This window comes from Triticum aestivum, chromosome 2A, assembly GCF_018294505.1.
Source record: "Triticum aestivum cultivar Chinese Spring chromosome 2A, IWGSC CS RefSeq v2.1, whole genome shotgun sequence".
NCBI lineage: Eukaryota > Viridiplantae > Streptophyta > Magnoliopsida > Poales > Poaceae > Triticum > Triticum aestivum.
In genome coordinates, this window is record NC_057797.1 from 678144827 (window position 1) to 678167203 (window position 22377).

Below are 22377 nucleotides of genomic sequence, written 5' to 3' on the forward strand. Positions count from 1 at the left end.
TTTTATGCTAATTTTGTTGGAAATATGCTCTAGAGGCAATAATAAAAGCATTATTATTATATTTCTTTGTTCATGATAATTGTCTTTATTCATGCTATAATTGTATTATCCGGAAATCGTAATACATGTGTGAATAACAGACACCAACATGTCCCTAGTAAGCCTCTAGTTGACTAGCTCGTTGATCAACAGATAGTCATGGTTTCCTGGCTATGGACATTGAATGTCATTGATAACGGGATCACATCATTAGGAGAATGATGTGATGGACAAGACCCAATCCTAAGCATAGCGCAAGATCGTATAGTTCGTTTGCTAGAGCTTTTCCAATGTCAAGTATCTTTTCCTTTGACCATGAGATCGTGTAACTCCCGGATACCGTAGGAGTGCTTTGGGTGTACCAAACGTCACAACGTAACTGGGTGACTATAAAGGTGCACTACAGGTATCTCCGAAAGTGTCTGTCGGGTTGACACGGATCGAGACTGGGATTTGTCATTCCGTATGACGGAGAGGTATCACTGGGCCCACTCGGTAGTGCATCATCATAATGAGCTCAAAGTGACCAAGTGTCTGGTCACGGGATCATGCATTATGGTACGAGTAAAGTGACTTGCCGGTAACGAGATTGAATGAGGTATTGGGATACCGACGATCGAATCTCGGGCAAGTAACATACCGATTGACAAAGGGAATTGCATACGGGGTTGCTTGAATCCTCGACATCGTGGTTTATCCGATGATATCATCGTGGAGCATGTGGGAGCCAACATGGGTATCTAGATCCCGCTGTTGGTTATTGACCGGAGAGTCGTCTCGGTCATGTCTACATGTCTCCCGAACCCGTAGGGTCTACACACTTAAGGTTCGGTGACGCTAGGGTTGTAGGGATATGTATATGCAGTAACCCGAATGTTGTTCGGAGTCCCGGATGAGATCTCAGACGTCACGAGGAGTTCCGGAATGGTCCGGAGGTAAAGATTTATATATGGGAAGTCCTGTTTCGGCCATCGGGACAAGTTTCGGGGTAATCGGTATTGTACCGGGACCACCGGAAGGGTCCCGGGGGTCCACCGGGTGGGGCCACCTGTCCCGGGGGGCCACATGGGCTGTAGGGGGTGCGCCTTGGCCTACATGGGCCAAGGGCACCAGCCCCAAGAGGCCCATGCGCCTAGGGTTACAAGGGGAAAGAGTCCTAGGAGGGGAAGGCACCTCCTAGGTGCCTTGGGGGGGAGGGAAACCCCCCTTGGCCGCCGCCCCACCCTAGGAGATTGGATCTCCTAGGGCCGGCGCCCCCCCTTGGCCCTCCTATATATAGTGAGGGAAGGAGGGCTTTTCTCCCACGCCTTTGGTTGCCTCCTTCTCCCTCTCCAACACCTCCTCCTCCTCCATAGCGCTTGGCGAAGCCCTGCCGGAGTACTGCAGCTCCATCAACACCACGCTGTCGTGCTGCTGCTGGTGCCATCTCCCTCAACCTCTCCTCTCCCCATGCTGGATCAAGAAGGAGGAGACGTGGCTGTTCCGTACTGTGTTGAACGCGGAGGTGCCGTCCGTTCGGTGCTAGGATCTCCGGTGATTTGGATCACGTCGTGTACGACTACCTCATCCCCGTTCTTTGAACGCTTACGCTCGCGATCTACAAAGGTATATAGATGCATCCGATCACTCGTTGCTAGATGAACTCATAGATGGATCTTGGTGAAACCGTAGGAATTTTTTTGTTTTCTGCAACGTTCCCCTACAAATTTGAATTACGATCGAATCTATGAAATCTAAACTTGTTAAATATCCAAGATTGGTCTTTTCCAAAGGTCCTATCGCTAGGAATTCAAATACATAAAAATATAAAAAAATGAAGTTTGATTAAAGAGGTAACAATCATCTAAACGCATGCCTTTTATATGGGTTTAACCACCCTGCACCGGTTCTTTTCCCTTTTGGGGACAACATTGGTCAATCTTTTTTTGGTGCTTTTCCATTTTAGAAACTTCTGGAAATCCATGTGTGACTTTCAGAAAATCATGACCCAACCCTTGGGATTTAAAATTTCAGAAAATTCAACAGAAAATTTGAGGATTTCAAACTTCCAAAAAATCCAGTACTTACTTTCAGGATTCAATCCTTAAGAATGTACTTTCGAAATTAAAAAACTGAAGTTCAATTTAAACTTTCAGAAAAAAATGAAAACTCAAGTTTCAATTTTTCAAAAATAGAAAATAAACATTAAAAAAATTCAAGAACTTAGGGAAATTTTGAACTTCCATTTTTTGGGGAAATATCATGTAGAAAAATGCCACATAGGTGGGCTCTACACTACGTGTGTGTGTGTGAGAGAGAGAGCTTATGCCCCCCCCCAATGCTCCACGATAATGGCCCGCGCTCCTAGCATGCTCTCACACGTGGCCCGTCCTTGACGATGCTCGTGATTCGACGATAAGGAGTTAATAAGCTCTCTCACTGTAGCTAACACATGCTAACAAAAATGCACTCTATTCATGGGAGGCATTAATATTTGTATTTGCACTTGATATATATGAGAATATACTGGAAAATGCCCATATTCATCACCTATCACAAAGGGTGCATGGAGAGCGTATTCCGCTCGGTAGGTAGGCGAGTCATTAGAAAATCCTGGTTTGAACTGCCTTGCTACAATTTCATTTTATGATTAATTCCTACACAAATATCTTGTAAATAATGTGATAGATACATATTTTAAGTATTCGGTAGTTTCAGGTATTCATTTGCATCCAACTAAGTTTACATACTACAAAATTGATTCTTCCAATATATTGACCCCGTAAAATATTCACGAACAACATCAAAAACCAATGAAAGCAAATCAAGTTTTTCCTCAAAAAAAAAGCAAATCAAGTTCGTGCTCACCTTGCAAACGTCGAAACCACTTTTTATTCACCCCTTTTCCTTGAAATGCCCACTGTGAGAGAGCATATACAAGACATTAATTTTGAGCCAGTTTATGTTATTCCTTGATAATAGTTAATCCAATGATCCTAAATAGTGTTAATGCTTGGGCAGGCACATGTGATGAAGCATTTGATACAAGCAGGTTGCCATCCTCAGAAGACAAGGGGTGGACTGACACCTCTTGAGAACGATGGTATTTATCTAAAAAAGCCACAGACGATTGGGGCTTTTGGCGAAGCAATTGTTCTTAATTGTAGGTTTTTTTTGAAAAGGAGGATAACCCCAGCATCCGCATCAATGCATACAACAATTTTTATTGTTATTCAACAGAGTCTAGCAACATGAATATATGAATCAACCCGAAGCCACCTATTTGGCAAACAAAGTCGCAACACCTACAATCTTAATAATGTGCCCGAACCGCATGAAAACACACTATCTAGTCCGATGGCCTCACTTAATTGCTCCGCGTCGGGCCGAGAGCACCACCCGGTCTGGCAGTCCTACAGAGTGCACCGCATGCGCACACTCTGGATCTACCGCCGCCATCTTCCACCGTCTCATCTTCAGGAGTGATCAACGCATTGACCTTGTCAGGCCCAACTGCCGTTGGCGTCACCACGCCGTTAGACAGTGCCACCAGCCGGCGTGTGTCCATCAACCCGCATCCAACGTTGAGACTCCACCGCGCCACCCTGTCAAGACCCGCCGTCTTCGATGCGAGAGATACAACACGCTCCACCTATTGGCCCCTTCAGTCAGTTTCCTGCTCCAAAACAATGCCCCCAAGAGGGAGGTGGAATGACAGAATAATTTTTATGTCAATTGGTGCTCTAACAACGAACTATTGGAAGTCATGGCTAAAGAACACAGGTACCCGGAGAGGAAGATGGGTGAAGCCTGCTGAGGGATGTGTCAAGCTCAATGTTGACGCAACAATTTTGCTCAGAAGATCTTCAATGTGCCGTCACTGCAATTCTTGAGGATGACAAGGGTAGTTTTATTGCTGCTTCAAATGACTACATCGAGCATGTAGTGAATGCGACAATGGCAGATGCATATGCGCCCAGGAAAGGACTTCTTCTAGCCCAACAGCTTGGGATCAGGAACCCGATTGTCAAATCAGATTGTATGGAGGTGATCAATACGATGCATGATGGGGGGGGGGGGGGGGGGGGGGGGGTTCTTCAACATGAGTTGCTGCTATCTATGCTAATTGCAATGTTTTATCGATACACTATACTTCAGTTTCTTTTGTCCACATGGGGGTTCTTCAACATGAGTTGCTGCTATCTATGCTAATTGCAATGTTTTATCGATACACTATACTTCAGTTTCTTTTGTCCACTGCCCAAGGGAGATGAATGTTGTCTCTCATGAACTAGCTAGGCTAGCGAGCTCTACACCACCGTCTACGTGGTTTGATGACCCGCCGACATCAATTGGAAGGTGGTCGGTGAATGATGTAACTGTGTTTTGATTTAATAAAGTTCCCAAAGTTTCAAAAATAATATCTTGAAGCCTTGAATAATAACAAATTGTGTATGCTCTCGCTGACACAAGATTGACAGAACACACCATTATATATATTGACTGATTGACTGCCTTAAAAAATTTGGTATTGCATGGTAGAAATAGTTGTTTTTCAGATAATGTCCCAGATATACATTGATTCTCGTTAAAACCCGAGAGATGATTTGTGGTACGCAAGTGCGGGGGCACACATGTCCCTGGTCCCGCTTTTTATTTTGGCTTTAGATTTTCACAGTTATATCTTTTAAACGAAAATTCCAAATTAAATTCTGCTTTCATTGTCGTGTTCCTCATGACCAGCGGTTTCAAATAAGATCCATTTTAAATATATTTTGATGACTTTAAAAAAATGTTAAGTTTCAATGTTGAAACTTAGTTCGAGCGACCGATAAAAATCAACTATTTTGTGTCTAAGACCGATAGAAAAAATGCTTGAAATTATATCTCTGAAATTGGTTAAACTTGGCAGTTTAAGATGCAAAAGCCGAAGTTTCATTGTTGAAACTTAAAACTTTTTGAGTGATATTCTTTTTCATTGTGCTCTCGTGCGGGATTAGACTATTGCATGAATCACGAGACAAAACGAGCGGGCGGCAAGACTTGGCAGGAGTCTCGTGCCCCTAAGCATTTCCAGTTAAAACCTACTATACCAGTTCTTGTAGTGGCGAAAAAATCACTTCAACCCTTTCTTCTGCGGGCGATGCTTTTACTGAACAGTAGAGCAGTATCTGCGATTGACCGATTTGAAAAGGCCGGCGTTGCAACTTGCACTGCTGACTGCTTTTCGATTCACCAATAGTAAGTTGAAGGACCATAATTTGTGCTGGCTCAGTTCATGCACTTTACAACATGATGAGGAATGCACTCAGAGTACCTCTGTTCTTGTCTTGCGTCGTATGGGGTTTCCTGTGAGGCGCCATTGTTCTGTACAGTGTTGATGGATGGAATCCTGCTTGTCGAGTCGGGTTTGGACGCCGGGCGTCCATTGGTGAACTTACAAACCGAAGCTGAGTCGGAGATATAGTATATGATAGTAGTTTTTTTTAAACAAGATATATATGGTAGGTTGACTCGGGCAGGGACACGATCGAGACCTGGCAGATATATATGGTAGGTAGTCTGGCTTCTACTGCGACTTCTGCTTGCCACTCTCGTAACCGACGGAGACATACGATATGTCGACAACCGACGGAAGCGCCCAATCGTGGTCGTCGCCGCAGTGGTCCGACCTCCCGGACGACCTCCTCGGCATGGTCCGCCTCAGGCTTGCCTCCCCGCACGACCGCGTGCGCCTCGCCGCCGTCTGCAAGGTGTGGCGCGCCGCCATGTCGCGGCTCCCAGCGCCACCGCCCGTCCCGCTGCTGCTCCTGTCGCCGTGCAAGGCCCGGACGGGAGCGCAACTCGTAGGGACGAAGCACCTGTGCGGCCCCGACGACAGCTGGGTCGTGCGCGTTCCAGGCAAGGCAGACGGCAAGTTGTTCGTCGGCTCACACGAAGGCGGCTGGGTCGCTGCGGTCGACTGGAGAACGCTCGTCATCGTGAATCTCTTCTCTGATGCGGAGGTGGTGGAGGCCTCCCCAATACGCTCGCCTAAACTAGAACACATCGCGCCAAACTGTCATCGAAAAATCATCTTCTCCGAAGACCCCACCTCTAGCAGCTGCATCCTTGCTGCCATCCCTCACTGGTTGTCCTACGTTGCAGTGTGCAAAGTTGGTGGCGATACGAGCGGATGGACCGTAGAAAAAATGGGGGAGAGGACGATTATGGACATCGCATTCTGCAACGGAGAGCTCTATGGTCTTATGTATCCCAATGAGGAGCTGGTTAAATTTGAAATTGACATCAAGGTAGACGGCACGCCGATCATCACATCCAACCACACGCTGGCCGTTGAAAGGCGCAACCGTTACCAGTCGTTCCCGGGCTACCTCATCGAGCTACACGGCAAGCCATCTATGGTGATACGACATTGTTGGTTGCCCAACCGAGAGCCTTTCTTTAAGGTCTTCACACTTGTCGACACCGGAAACGATGAGGGCTACATGTACAAGTGGGCAGAAGTGATGAGTTTTGGTGACCACGCCTTGTTCTTCGGGCTGAATTCGTCCAAGGCGGTGCACGTGACAGACAAACATCATGGTGTGAAGAGAAATCATATCTACTACTCCACAAAAAAAGAATGTTGGCCAAAAAATGAGTTGCCTGATGATATATTGTACTCTGTAATAACAAACGACGACGAGCACATGTATTGCAGGGAAGATGAAAGCATTGGCGATGGTGTGGAGAGAACAGGATATTACATGGTGGGTTATAAGAATTCTCTCATGTGGCTTTACCCTCCATGCTTGTAGCGTATATATACATGTAAGACTGTTAGGTTATGTTGTCGTTTAATCTTTATGTGTAATTTATATCATAAAGGAGGTGATGGTACACGTACTATTGTCTGCCACAAATCTTCTCAAGCCATTGGATACCGTTAACATCATTTGGCTATCTATCAAGATGATTATATGTGTTAGAAGAGAGGGAGAGATTTGGTGGAATAGTTATTTTATTATATTGCTTGAACCTCGTGGGCATATATATAGGAGTACATGATCATCTTAGAGTACAAGGCAAGGTAGAATAATATCTTGCGCTATCCTAGCTTTCCTAATAATCATGATACTCAACATCCCCCCGCAGTCGACGGTGAGACTGGAGAAGAATCGAAGGCATGCCGAAGGACCCCCCCTCCACCCCCACAATCGTAACGGTCGATGCATCGCGGAGGTCGTGGCTGGAGTGGAACCCGGCGAGGTTACTCATGCACGACGGTAGCCCTTTATGTCGTTTTCGAGGTAGACGAGAGCGTAGGGGTGGTGTAGCTGTGGTCGAGGTAGCCGTGCGAAGAATGTCGTGGTCGATGTCGTGTCGGGGTGATCGGTGTCGAGGAAGTCGCCGTGGAGCCGCGGGCGCAAGGAGGCGCCGAGTTAGTCATGGGCGCAGTGGTGTCGAGGTAGTGATGCGCCGGAAAGGAGAACGGTGTTGACGAGGCATCGCGCCAGGTGTGCCAAACCCGGGGACACGTCGTAGACGAAGGCACGCGTCGGTGTTGCCAGCACCGGGCATGCGTAGACGAGGGACCTGCAGGAGCTGTACACCATGTCGACGAGTCGGAGGGCCAGTCAGAGAAGAAGGCTCGACGACGGTTGCGGCGTCAATCGGCGCGGGGCCGATGAGGCATGCGGTTGTCGGAGTAGACGAAGTGGTCGGGTAGATGACGGCGATGGGCTGGTACTGGACGAAGACGAATGAGGTGGACGGGCGGCTACGAGGGTAGCAGCGGCGGCAGCTAGGTTAGGAGCGCGGCGGCGATGCTCGAAGTAGGCGAGGAACCCGACAACGTGACGAAGACCAGCGTGGACAGTGGCGTTCTTGCACCGAGGGAGATGGCGCGGCGCATACCACGGGAGGTCGACGCGCGGTGACGGCAGGAAGGCCTCGCGGCGGTGCCGGGAACCGCGGGCCGTGGCGCAACAACCCGAAGAGCCAGCGCAGCGGCGGAACGCGGGTCAGTGCAACCGCGGGGACGGCCTCGGGGACCGTGTATTGCGACACTACGGCCCGAAGGGGCGACGTAGTGGTGACACGCGAGTCGATGCAGCCACGAGGAGAACCACGGGGCGGCGGCGCTGCGGCCCGACAGGGCGACGTAGCGGCAACCCGTTGCTCGATCCGTGGAGGGACGCTCTGAACTCGGGGACGATCTTCACGGGACCTGCAGAGGCGCGAGCAACCGACGGGCCAGGTCGGTCGCGGGGCTTAGATGAGGCGGATCGCGGCGGCGAGCGGGTGATCAAACCGATTGCGCGCGAGGTTGGGGACACCGCTCGGTGGAGGTGGTGTGGCGGCAGAGTTCGAGATGAAGCCGACGGTGACAGATGGCGTGGGGCGTCGTGCGAAGAAGCGCGTCAGCACGGCACCCAGGTTGTCAAAGCAGTGCCAGCGCCCAGGCAGCAAGGCCCGAGCGACAAACATAGTAGCGGCGCCCGATCTAAGGCAGTCGACGAGCCTGAAGCACCCGACCCGACGCAGCAAGGGACGAGGCCGGCAAGGCAGACCGCAGGGACGCCATGCAGATACGGCGGTGGCAGGTGGCATGGATCGATGGGCGGGCCGACATGCGTACGGCGACTATGATGGGCCGCCGCATGGCGCGAGGCCGACGGTCGGGGCGATGTAGGTGTCCCGGTCAGAGAGGGCGGTGACAGCCAGCGTCGATCGGCGAGCGGGCCGACACGCGGAGGACGGCCGTGAGGGGCCTCCGGTCGCACGAGGCCGCCGGGTCGGTGAAGATCCTGCCGGTCACGCCGGTGTCGGAGTAGAAGCATATAGGGGTCGACGGCAGCGGCGGACGACGCAAACCGATCACGCATAGATTGGAAAACCAAAAATAAAACACCGATCAAAACGACCGGTGAGAGAGTGAAAAAACCCGAAGCAAGGGCTCGGGAAAAAGACTCTCTAGGGTAGCCGGTCAACACGACCGGCAGACGAACCCTAGGTACGGGCGGCGCGGCCCCCGGCGGTGGTCATGGAGGTCGAATGCACCAGGGGCGGTGCGCGGGTGCGGAAGCGGCGGCGGCTAAGGTTTAAAATCGAGGTAAGGCTGATACCATGTTCTTGCTTGAGCCACGTGGGCATATATATAGAAATACATAATCATCTTGAAGTACAAGGCAAGATAGACTAATATCCTACGCTATCGTAGTTTTCCTAATATTCACGATACTCAACAATATGCTAAGCTCTGCCCCGTACACTGTAGTGTTTATCATATATGTGTCGTCGGTTATGTTTTAAGACTAAACTCCTCACTTCCTCCTTGTATCTACATCACACCGCCTTAGAGCATCTTCAACAGGACGCAACGCGCTAAATAATTTTTACAGCGTCGAAATAGCCTTCTTTTGCGTGCGGGAGGGCGCTTTCTCCAGCAGGCGCTGCAAAATAAGACACGGCGCCATAGATCCAGCAAGCGCTGCAAAATTCGGCGCGCGCGAGCAACCGGTACTACGATGCAACACATACGAACAATATAAAACAACATATAGATAAAATTCAAATAGCATAGTTCAAGCCTAACACCACAAACTAGTCCATATGATACAAATAAAAATAGATAAAACGATACTACGATGCAAATATAGTAGAAACTACTCCTCATTGCCGTCCTCCTCCTTGATGGTGTAGTCCGACGACAGAAACACGTCATCCAAACGAGAATCATTGTCATAAAAGGTCGACGCATATCCCAGTTCGCACTGCGCTATCGCTAGTGCCTCCCGCGCATGCCTGTCCGCCAGATCCTCGGCTCGTTGCGCCCTCCTCTGCGCCCAGAAGTCATTGTCGGCGGCGACATCCTCCGGGAAGCGCTAGCGCCACTCCACCAAGGCGTACTGATACGTCTCCATCATATCTACTTTTCCAAACTCTTTTGCCCTTGTTTTGGAATGTAATTTGCATGATTTGAATGGAACTAACCCCGACTGACGTTGTTTTCAGCAGAATTGCCATGGTTTTATTTTTGTGCAGAAATAAAAGTTCTCGGATTGACCTGAAAATTTACGGAGAATATTTTTGGAATATATAAATAATACTGACGCAAGAATTAACCAGAGGGGGTCCACCCAGAGGCCACAAGTCCTCGGGGCGCGCCTCCTAGGCTTGTGGGGCCCCTGGACTGATGTCTACTACTCAACCTTCTTCTTGTAGACATTGTTGGGCCTCCAAGTGCAGAGGTTTGTAGGACAGTAGCAAATTTCCCTCAAGTGGATGACCTAAGGTTTATCAATCCGTAGGAGGCGTAGGATGAAGATGGTCTCTCTCAAGCAACCCTGCAACCAAATAACAAAGAGTCTCTTGTGTCCCCAACACACCCAATACAATGGTAAATTGTATATGTGCACTAGTTCGGCGAAGAGATGGTGATACAAGTGCAATATGGATGGTAGATATAGGTTTTTGTAAACTGAAAATATAAAAACAGCAAGGTAGCAAGCGGTAAAAGTGAGCGTAAACGGTATTGCAATGATAGGAAACAAGGGCTAGTGTTCATACTTTCACTAGTGCAAGTTCTCTCAACAATAATAACATAATTGGATCATATAACTATCCCTCAACATGCAACAAAGAGTGACTCCAAAGCCACTAATAGCGGAGAACAAACGAAGAGATTATGGTAGGGTACGAAACCACCTCAAAGTTATTCTTTCCAATCAATCCGTTGGGCTATTCCTATAAGTGTCACAAACAGCCCTAGAGTTCGTACTAGAATAACACCTTAAGACACAAATCAACCAAAACCCTAATGTCACCTAGATACTCCAATGTCACCTCAAGTATCCATGGGTATGATTATACGATATGCATCACACAATCTCAGATTCATCTATTCAATCCAACACAAAGTACTTCAAAGAGTGCCCAAAGTTTATACCGGAGAATCACGATGAAAACGTGTGCCAACCCCTATGCATAGGTTCATGGGCGGAACCCGCAAGTTGATCACCAAAACATACATCAAGTGGCACGTGATATCCCATTGTCACCACAGATACGCACAGCAAGACATACATCAAGTGTTCTGAAATCTTTAAAGACTCAATCCGATAAGATCACTTCAAAGGGAAAACTCAATCCATTACAAGAGAGTAGAGGGGGAGAAGAAACATAAGATCCAACTATAATAGCAAAGCTTGCGATACATCAAGATCGTGCCAAATCAAGAACACGAGAGAGAGATCAAACACATAGCTACTGGCACATACCCTCAGCCCCGAGGGTGAACTACTCCCTCCTCGTCATGGAGAGCGTCGGGATGATGAAGATGGCCAGCGGTGAGGGTTCCCCCCTCCGGCAGGATGCCGGAACAGGGTCCCGATTGACTTTTGGTGGCTACAGAGGCTTGCGGCGGCGGAACTCCCGATCTAATCTCCGTTCTGGAAGTTTTAGGATACGTGAGTATATATGGGTGCAGGAAGTACGTCGGTGGAGCTTCGGGGGCCCCACGAGGCAGGGGGCGCGCCCTAGGGGGGTGGGCGCGCCCCCACCCTCGTGAGCACCTCCCTTGGCTCCTGACATGGGGTCCAAGTCCATCCGGTAGCTTTCCTTCCAAAAACAACTTCTCCAGTTGATTTCGTTCCGTTTCGACTCCGTTTGATATTCCTTTTCTTCGAAACACTAAAATTGGCATAAAACAACAAATCTGGGCTGGGCCTTCGGTTAATAGGTTAGTCCCAAAAATAATATAAAAGTGGATAATAAAGCCCAATATTGCCCAAAATAGTAGATAATATAGCATGGAGCAATCAAAAATTATAGATACGTTGGAGACGTATCAAGCATCCCCAAGCTTAATTCCTGCTCGTCCTCGAGTAGGTAAATGATAAAAAAGATAATTTTTGATGTGGAATGCTAGTTGGCATAATTTCGATGTAATTCTTCTTAATTGTGATATGAATATTCAGATACGAAAGATTCAAGACAAAAGTTCATGTTGACATAAAAATAATAATATTTCAAGCATACTAACTAAGCAATTATGTCTTCTCAAAATAACATGGCCAAAGAAAGTTCATCCCTACAAAATCATATAGTTTAGTCATGCTCCATTTTCGTCACACAAGAATGTGCTCATCATGCACAACCCCGATGACAAGCCAAGCAATTGTTTCATACTTTAATAATCTCAAACTTATAAACCTTCACGCAATACATGAGCGTGAACCATGGATATAGCCTGGGTGTAATAGAATATGATGATGGGGGTTATGTGGAGAAGACAAAAAAGGAGAAAGTCTCATATCAACGAGGCTAATCAATGGGCTATGGATATGCCCATCGATTGATGTTAATGCGAGGAGTAGGGATTGCCATGCAACGGATGCACTAGAGCTATAAATGTATGAAAGCTCAACAAAAGAAACTAAGTGGGTGTGCATCCAACTTGCTTGCTCACGAAGACCTAGGGCACTTGAGGAGGCCCATCGTTGGAATATACAAGCCAAGTTCTATAATGAAAAGTTCCAACTAGTATATAAAAGTGACAAAACAAGAGACTCTCTATCATGAAGATCATGGTGCTACTTTGAAGCACAAATGTGAAAAAAAGGATAGTAGCATTGCCCCTTTTTATTTTATTTTTTTATTTTTTTATCTTTTGGGCCTTTTTTTCTTTTGGCCTTTCTCTTTTTTTGGGACAATGCTCTATTGAGTGATGATCATCACACTTCTATTTATTTACAACTCAATGATTACAACTCGATACTAGAACATAATATGACTCTATATGAATGCCTCCGGCGGTGTACCGGGATATGCAATGAATCAAGAGTGACATGTATGAAAGAATTATGAACGGTGGCTTTGCCACGAATACGATGTCAACTACATGATCATGCTAAGAAATATGACAATGATGAATGTGTCATGATAAACAGAATGGTGGAACATTGCATGGCAATATATCTCGGAATGGCTATGGAAATGCCATAATAGGTAGGTATGGTGGCTGTTTTGAGGAAGATATAAGGAGGTTTATGTGTGAAAGAGCGTATTATATCACGGGGTTTGGATGCACCGGCGAAGTTTGCACCAACTCTCAATGTGAGAAAGGGCAATGCACGGTACCAAAGAGGCTAGCAATGATGGAAGGGTGAGAGTGCGTATAACCCATGGACTCAACATTAGTCATAAAGAACTCACATACTTATTGCAAAAATCTACAAGCCATCAAAAACCAAAGCACTGCGCGCATGCTCCTAGGGGATAGATTGGTAGGAAAAGACCATCGGTCGTCCCCGACCGCCACTCATAAGGAGGATAATCAAATAACACCTCATGTTTCAAATTTGTTACATAACGTTTACCATACGTGCATGCTACGGGACTTGCAAACTTCAACACAAGCATTTCTCAAATTCACAACTACTCAACTAGCACAAGTTTAATATCACTACCTCCATATCTCAAAACAATTATCAAGTATCAAACTTTTCTTAGTATTCAACACACTCATAAGAATTCTTACAAATCTTGTATGCTTAGCATATTAGGATTATTTAAGCAAATTACCATGCTATTTAAGACTCTCAAAATAATATAAGTGAAGCATGAGAGTTCATCTATTTCTTCAAAATAAAACTACCACCATGCTCTAAAAGATATAAGTGAAACACTAGAGCAAACAACAAACTACTCCGAAAGATATAAGTGAAGATCGATGAGTAGTTTAATAATTATGTAACTATGTGAAGACTCTCTAACATTTAATAATTTCAGATCTTGATACTTTATTCAAACAGCAAGCAAAGCTAAAGAAAATAAAATGACGCTCCAAGCAAAACACATATCATGTGGTGAATAAAAATATAGCTCCAAGTAAAGTTACCGATGAACGAAGACGAAAGAGGGGATGCCTTCCGGGGCATACCCAAGCTTAGACGCTTGGTTATCCATGAATATTACCTTGGGGTGCCTTGGGCATCCCCAAGCTTAGGCTCTTGCCACTCCTTATTCCATAGTCCATCGAATCTTTACCCAAAACTTGAAAACTTCACAACACAAAACTTAACAGAAAACTCGTGAGCTCCGTTAGCGAAAGAAAACAAAACACCACTTGAAGGTACTGTAATGAACTTATTCTTTATTTATATTGGTGTTAAAACTACTGTATTCCCACTTCTCTATGGTTTATAAACTATTTTACTAGCCATAGATTCATCAAAATAAGCAAACAACACAATGAAAACAGAATCTGTCAAAAACAGAACAGTCTGTAGTAATCTGTAACTAACGCAGACTTCTGGAACCCCAAAAATTCTAAAATAAATTGGTGGACCTGAGGAATTTGTCTAGCAATCATCTGCAAAAAGAATCAACTAAATATATCTCTCCAGTAAAAAGTTTTAGCTAATCTCGTGAGTGCTAAAGTTTCTGTTTTTTACAGCATGATCATAAAGACTTCACCCAAGTCTTCCCAAAGGTTCTACTTGGCACAAACACCAAATAAAACATAAAACCACATCTAAACAGAATCTAGATGGATTATTTATTCCTAAACAGAACCAAAAAGCAAGAAAATAAAATAAAATTGGGTTGCCTCCCAACAAGCGCTAACTTTTAACGCCCCTAGCTAGGCATGATGATTTCAATGATGCTCACATAAAAGATAAGTATTGAAACATAAAGAGAGCATCATGAAGAATATGACTAGAACATTTAAGTCTAACCCACTTCCTATGCATAGGTATTTTGTGAGCAAACAACTTATGGGAACAATAATCAACTAGCATAGGAAAGCAAAACAAGCATAACTTCAAGATTTTAAGCACATAGCTAGAGAGGAAACTTGATATTATTGCAATTCCTACAAGCATATATTCCTCCCTCATAATAATTTTCAGTAGCATCATGAATGAATTCAACAATATAACCAGCACCTAAAGCATTCTTTTCATGATCTACTAGCATAGAAATTTTATTACTCACCACATAAGAAAAATTCTTCTCATCAATAGTGGTGGGAGCAAACTCAACGAAATAACTATCATATGATTGAGAATTAAGATCAAGATGACAAGTTTCATGGTTATCATTATTCTTTAAAGCATACGTGTCATCACAATAATCATCATAGTTAGGAGGCATGCTTTCATCATACTGAATTTGCTCATCAAAGCTGGGGGGACAAAAAATATCATCTTCATCAAACATAGCATCATCGATATTCAAGGAGTTCATACTAACAACATTGCAATCATGCTCATCATTCAAATATTTAGTGCCAAACAATTTAATGCATTCTTCTTCTAACACTTTGGCACAATTTTCCTTTCCATCATACTCACGAAAGATTTTAAAAAGGTGAAGCGTGTGAGACAAACTCAATTCCATTTTTTTGTAATTTTCTTTTATAGACTAAACTAGTGCTAAAACAAGAAACAAAAAGATTCGATTGCAAGATCTAAAGATATACCTTCAAGCGCTAACCTCCCCGGCAACGGCGCCAGAAAAGAGCTTGATGTCTACTACTCAACCTTCTTCCTATAGACGTTGTTGGGCCTCCAAGTGCAGAGGTTTGTAGGACAGTAGCAAATTTCCCTCAAGTGGATGACCTAAGGTTTATCAATCCATAGGAGGCGTAGGATGAAGATGGTCTCTCTCAAGCAACCCTGCAACCAAATAACAAAGAGTCTCTTGTGTCCCCAACACACCCAATACAATGGTAAATTGTATAGGTGCACTAGTTCGGCGAAGAGATGGTGATACAAGTGCAATATGGATGGTAGATATAGGTTTTTGTAAACTGAAAATATAAAAACAGCAAGGTAGCAAGAGGTAAAAGTGAGCGTAAACGGTATTGCAATGATAGGAAACAAGGCCTAGGGTTCATACTCTCACTAGTGCAAGTTCTCTCAAAATAATAACATAATTGGATCATATAACTATCCCTCAACATGCAACAAAGAGTCACTCCAAAGCCACTAATAGCGGAGAACAAATGAAGAGATTATGGTAGGGTACGAAACCACCTCAAAGTTATTCTTTCCAATCAATCCGTTGGGCTATTCCTATAAGTGTCACAAACAGCCCTAGAGTTCGTACTAGAATAACACCTTAAGACACAAATAAACCAAAACCCTAATGTCACCTAGATACTACAATGTCACCTCAAGTATCCATGGGTATGATTATACGATATGCATCACACAATCTCAGATTCATCTATTCAATCCAACACAAAGTACTTCAAAGAGTGCCCAAAGTTTCTACCAGAGAATCACGACGAAAACGTGTGCCAACCCCTATGCATAGGTTCATGGGCGGAACCCGCAAGTTGATCACCAAAACATACATCAAGTGGCACGTGATATCCCATTGTCACCACAGATACGCACGGCAAGACATACATCAAGTGTTCTGAAATCTTTAAAGACTCAATCCGATAAGATTACCTCAAAGGGAAAACTCAATCCATTACAAGAGAGTAGAGGGGGAGAAGAAACATAAGATCCAACTATAATAGCACAGCTTGCGATACATCAAGATCGTGCCAAATCAAGAACACGAGAGAGAGAGAGATCAAACACATAGCTACTGGTACATACCCTCAGCCCCGAGGGTGAAATACTCCTTCCTCATCATGGAGAGCGCCGAGATGATGAAGATGGCCACCGATGAGGGTTCCCCCCTCCGGCAGGATGCCGGAACAGGGTCCCGATTGACTTTTGGTGGCTACAGAGGCTTGCGGCGGCGGAACTCCCGATCTAATCTCGGTTCTGGAAGTTTTAGGATACGTGAGTATATATGGGTGAAGGAAGTACGTCGGTGGAGCTTCGGGGGCCCCACGAGGCAGGGGGAGCGCCCTAGGGGGGTGGGCGCGCCCCCCACCCTCGTGAGCACCTCCCTTGGCTCCTGACGTGGGGTTCAAGTCCATCCGGTAGCTTTCCTTCCAAAAATAACTTCTCCAGTTGATTTCGTTCCGTTTCGACTCCGTTTGATATTCCTTTTCTTCGAAACACTGAAATAGGCATAAAATAGCAAATCTGGGCTGGGCCTCCGGTTAATAGGTTAGTCCCAAGAATAATATAAAAGTGGATAATAAAGCCCAATATTGCCCAAAATAGTAGTTAATATAGCATGGAGCAATCAAAAATTATAGATACGTTGGAGACGTATCATGGACCTCCTCCGACTTCAACTCCAACTTCATATAACCCTATCCGGGGAGAAAAAATTTAGAGAGAAGAGGTCATCGCGTTTTACGATACGGAGGTGCCGCCACCTCCTGTTCTTCACCGGGAGGGCAGATTTGGAGCCTGTTTTGGGCTCTGGAGAGGGGAAATCGTCGCCATCATCATCAACAACCTTCCTCCATCGCCAATTCCATGATGCTCACCGCCGGGAGTGAGTAATTCATTCGTAGGCTTGCTAGACGGTGATGGGTTGGATGAGATTTATCATGTAATCGAGTTAGTTTTGTTAGGGCTTGATGCCTAGTATGCACTATGTTCTGAGATTGATGTTGCTATGACTTTGCTATGCTTAATGCTTGTCACTAGGGACCGAGTGCCATTATTTCAGATCTGAACCTATTATGTTTTCATGAATATATATGTGTTCTTGGTCCTATCTTGCAAGTTGTAGACACCTATTACATGTTATTATCCGTATACCCCAAGGTGACACTAATTGGGATTCTTTCCGGTGATTACCATAGTTTGAGGAGTTCATGTATTCACTAAGTGCTAATGCTTTGTTCAGGTTCTATTAAAAGGAGGCCTTAATATCCCTTAGTTTCTTTATGGACCCCGCTGCCACGGGAGGGTAGGACAAAAGATGTCATGCAAGTTCTTTTCCTTAAGCATGTATGACTATATACGGAATACATGCCTACATTACATTGATGAATTGGAGATAGCTGAGCGCCGCTCTAGGTTATAACTGCTACATGATGAATGCCATCTGACATGATTATCCATCACTGATCCAATGTCTACGAGCTTTTCACATATTGATCTTTGCTAAGTTACTTTGTCCTTGCCACTGTTACAATAGCTACAAAACTGCTATTGTTACTTTTATCACCATTACCATTACTTCCATACTAGTTTTCTACTAAAAACTTTGTTGCAGATATTAAGCCTTTCAGGTGTGGTTGAATTGACAACTCAATTGCTAATACTCGTGAATATTCTTTGGCTCCCCTTGTGTCGAATCAATAAATTTGGGTTGAATATTCTACCCTCGAAAATTGTTGCGATCCCCTATACTTGTGGGTTATCAAGACCTTTTTCTGGTGCCCCCGGGGAGCATAGCTCTATTTGCTGAGTCACTTGGGATTTATATCTGTTGATTACTATGAAGAATTTGAAAGATACCAAAACCAAGATTTTTCCCTCTAAGACGAGGGGAGGTAAGGAACTGCCATCTAGCTCTGCACTTGATTCACCTTTTGTTTTGAGTAAGCTTGCGACACCGCCACCTGCTATTAATTCTGATAGGTCGCAAGTAATTGATGGTTCTACTTCTGCTATGAATGATACTTATGATGATGCTAGTACTTTGCTTGATAAGACCGTGCCACTAGGAGAATTGCTTGATGAACACCTTGCTAGACCTAGAGAAAATGAGATTTTTGAAACTGATGAAATTATTGAAACTGAAGATTATGATTCTCCTCCTAGATATGAATTGCCTGTTATACCTGATGGTTATGTTACAGATGGAGAGGCAGCTAGGGACTTTCTTCTTTGTAAGGATAGAGATGATCTTAAGAAATAATTATGCAAGTGGAAAGAAAAATCTTTGAATGCTAGAATGCAATATGATCCTAGGCTTGCTACTTCACCTATCTTTGTTACTGATAAGGATTATGAATTCTCTGTCGATCCTGAGTTAATTACTTTGGTTGAATCTGATCCTTTCCATGGTTATGAATATGAAACTATTGTAGCACATCTTACTAAACTGAATGATATAGCCACCCTATTTGCTCATGAGAATTTTTTTTCGCTACTACTATATTCTTAAGTTGTTTCCTTTCTCATTAAAGGGTGATGCTAAGACATGGTTTAATTCAATGATACAGTGAGGTGCTATACAAACGGTTTTTAACCCCTTTCCGCGACGGCGTTTTGAACCGTCGCCAAGTGAGTGACTGCGATAGGGGGGTCCTTCTCACACGACCTAGAAACCATCGGGGATAGGGAGCCTTGATGCATACAGTTGTCCCTACTAAACTCTTTATGATATCTCTAATATTCGACATGCTCCATCCTTGCAACTCGTTTGTGCTCGCAATGCCATCGCAGTCGGTATTCCTTGGTGCTACGTTTGCGATGAGCGACCCATCACAAATAGTTCACGATTATAGAAGCAGACAATCACACACATTTACTTTTCCTCGACTGTATGCGATTCGATGTAAGAGCACACACAGTTGTCGCTATAAAACTTTATGTGAAGCTTGAATACATTCCACACGATTTATCCGTCGTACCCACATCGGATGAAGACCTATCACACGCGTTCTTCTATGACCAAACATTTGCGATGTGCACAACATCACAAACAGTCCATAATTGCGAAGCGTGTGTGATAAGGTGACTATCGCAAACATTTAATAAGAAAGAACTATGTGCGATACTATTGTTAATCGCACACGTTTTCTCTTGGCTGGTCGTGTGTGCAGTAGAGATTGATCGCACACGTAGTGGATCCTAGAAACGTGTCTGATCTCCACGTCTATCGCAGCCGTTTCGCTTTCGCAAACCGTGTGCAGTGTAATCCCTAATTAATCCCTACCCTAATTTAAAAATCACATGTTTTGAATTTGAAAGTAGGCAATTACTTATTTCATATCCAACTATGTTTTTGACAAATAGAGGTTCAACCACGAATGCGTAATTCGATGCACATGTACATATACTGAAGAACTACAGAAGCACCAAGTAAAGAATGATGAACCACAATTGTACTAAAGACTATAAAGAGAGAGGCAAAAGACATTCTGGTTGCTGGAGAAGGTGAAGCGGAATGCCCATATTGTGCCCTCCTCCATGCGTAATGCGCGCACGACTCTAGGCCAACCCCTTGTGATGGTTTCCCGTCCATCCTTCACTGTCTTCATTAGGACTTCTCGATGCTCATTGTAGTATGGATGAAATACTTTAACCTTCATTGTGTGTCCACCAATCATGTACTTTGCAAGGTAATCTTGAGTGAACTGCTTCGGGAACCACTGCGAACGAAAAAGATTCAAACATTGTTGTCTAACAACTCATTATGGGCAGTAAAAAGAGAAGGCTGCAGAGTTTGTAGCTACCATCCTACAGCTCACTGTTGTGTTGGATAGAGCATAAACAAATAATTTTCTTGCCACCGTTCGTATATTTTTGCTAATAATCCTCATCAGTTTCCTCACTTGATGCTTGTTCATGAATATCTCATTTCCCCATACACAAAAAGGGTCGATGCGTGGATCCTTGCCAAGGGCATATGTACCTACAAGAAACAAGTCAAATATTAGAAGCTAACAAGTGTTCAGGCCTAGATCTATATGCACTATATTATGGAACGACGAGGGGAGTACAAGCCGAGGGATGAAACTAACCTGAGCGGAAAATTGTGGCCACTCCCATCGTTGTCCTGCATAAGTAGTGGAAAGGCATGATAGTACATCAATCTTGACATTAAACAAATATAGCAAAGGTAAACAACATCATCTCCAAATGATAGCTTCAATGTGTTGGTTTCATCATGCTGTTAAAGCAGATATAAAATGGAAGGCAATGTTACAGACAATAGGCTTAACATCCATCAAATATTGCAATTCAAACTGCTATTGTTGAAACTGAATAGAACGTAGGTAATTCTTAAACACCACACTAGATAAATGTGTAAAACTGCAATAAAGGGATGTGTTAACTACACCAGGCATAATTGGAACCAAATATAGCTGTTCAAACTGGTATTGATGCAATCGAGCGGCACAGTTCCAACTTGCACATAATGAACATCACATTGTGAATGACTGAAATAAACAAGGCATAAATGATCAGTATAACAACCAAATATAGCCATTGAAAACTGGAGAGAGTCTCACTTCAACCAACCTAAAGAAGCAAATATAGATAAACAGGGCATATGCTTGAAAACTGGGTAAATGCTCACTTCAACCAACCTAACAAGCAAATACAGATAAACACGACATCTGCTTGAAAACTGGACAAATGCTCACTGTAACCAACCTAACAAGCAAATACAGATAAACAAGGCATCTTCTTGATAATTAGACAAATGCTCACTACAACCAACCTAAGAACCAAAACATATAAACAAGTCATCTGCTCGATAACTGGAAATATGTTCACTGCAACCAACCTAACAATCAAATACAGATAAACAAGGCATCTACTCACTATAAATAACCAAATATAGCCATTCGTGAAACTGAAGTGGACAACTCATACTTAAACATCACATAGCCCTATTGAACAATACATTTTTGCATAACTGAAATAATTAAACACGACACCGTTAAAACACCGCACGGTAAATGATACTACAACAAAGGGTACGGGTTGGCAAGCTAGAAAAGGTAACATTTGCTAATAGGATGTTGCCTCACATGTCATGGACGGGATCCTTCCAGTTGGAAGAGCACAGACCCATGGTGCGCTCTCTGATGTCACAAATGGGCTGTTTCACCTTGGAAGAACCTTTGTGGGTGCCCTTCTCGTGGTCGTGGTCGATGAGATCTGACTTGGCGATTGAGGATGCCAAGCCGCCGCCGTAGAACGTGTCCTTTAGAAATGACAAAATGGGCTCGATGGCATACAAGGATCGCAAATCCTTGACCATGTGGCGGAGGAGATCAGAGGTAGGGCCGTCAAATAGATCGACGGCGGTTGAACTAGAGGGGTTGGGGATGGACAACTTAACCTATGACATGGCCCACGTGAAGTCGTCGTCGTCGATGAGCTTGATGTCGTAGCCAGCTTTCCCGAGATATAGTAGTACACTAGCCCATTGACGTGAAGCTTTCGACATGGCAATGTAGTCAACGTCTTTGCCGGCTTTCGCGGCGAGGTGTTACCCCGGGATCGACAGGTCGGGGCGAATGGCGGCCACCTCGCCAACGTCCGCCGGAAAGGCCATGATAAACCTCTTCTTGGCCGAACGCTCGTCGGGCTCCCCGGGATACGTGGTCAAGCTTAGGCTACGACATTCTGGAGCAGGGGATGTGGATCTGGAGGGGAGGAATACCATAGGCCTCATCTCGAAACTCAGGAGAGTGAGGCGACGGTATGGGAATCGTTGGGTAACCTGAACTTTAGTATCTAAGCTAGGAGGAACGGG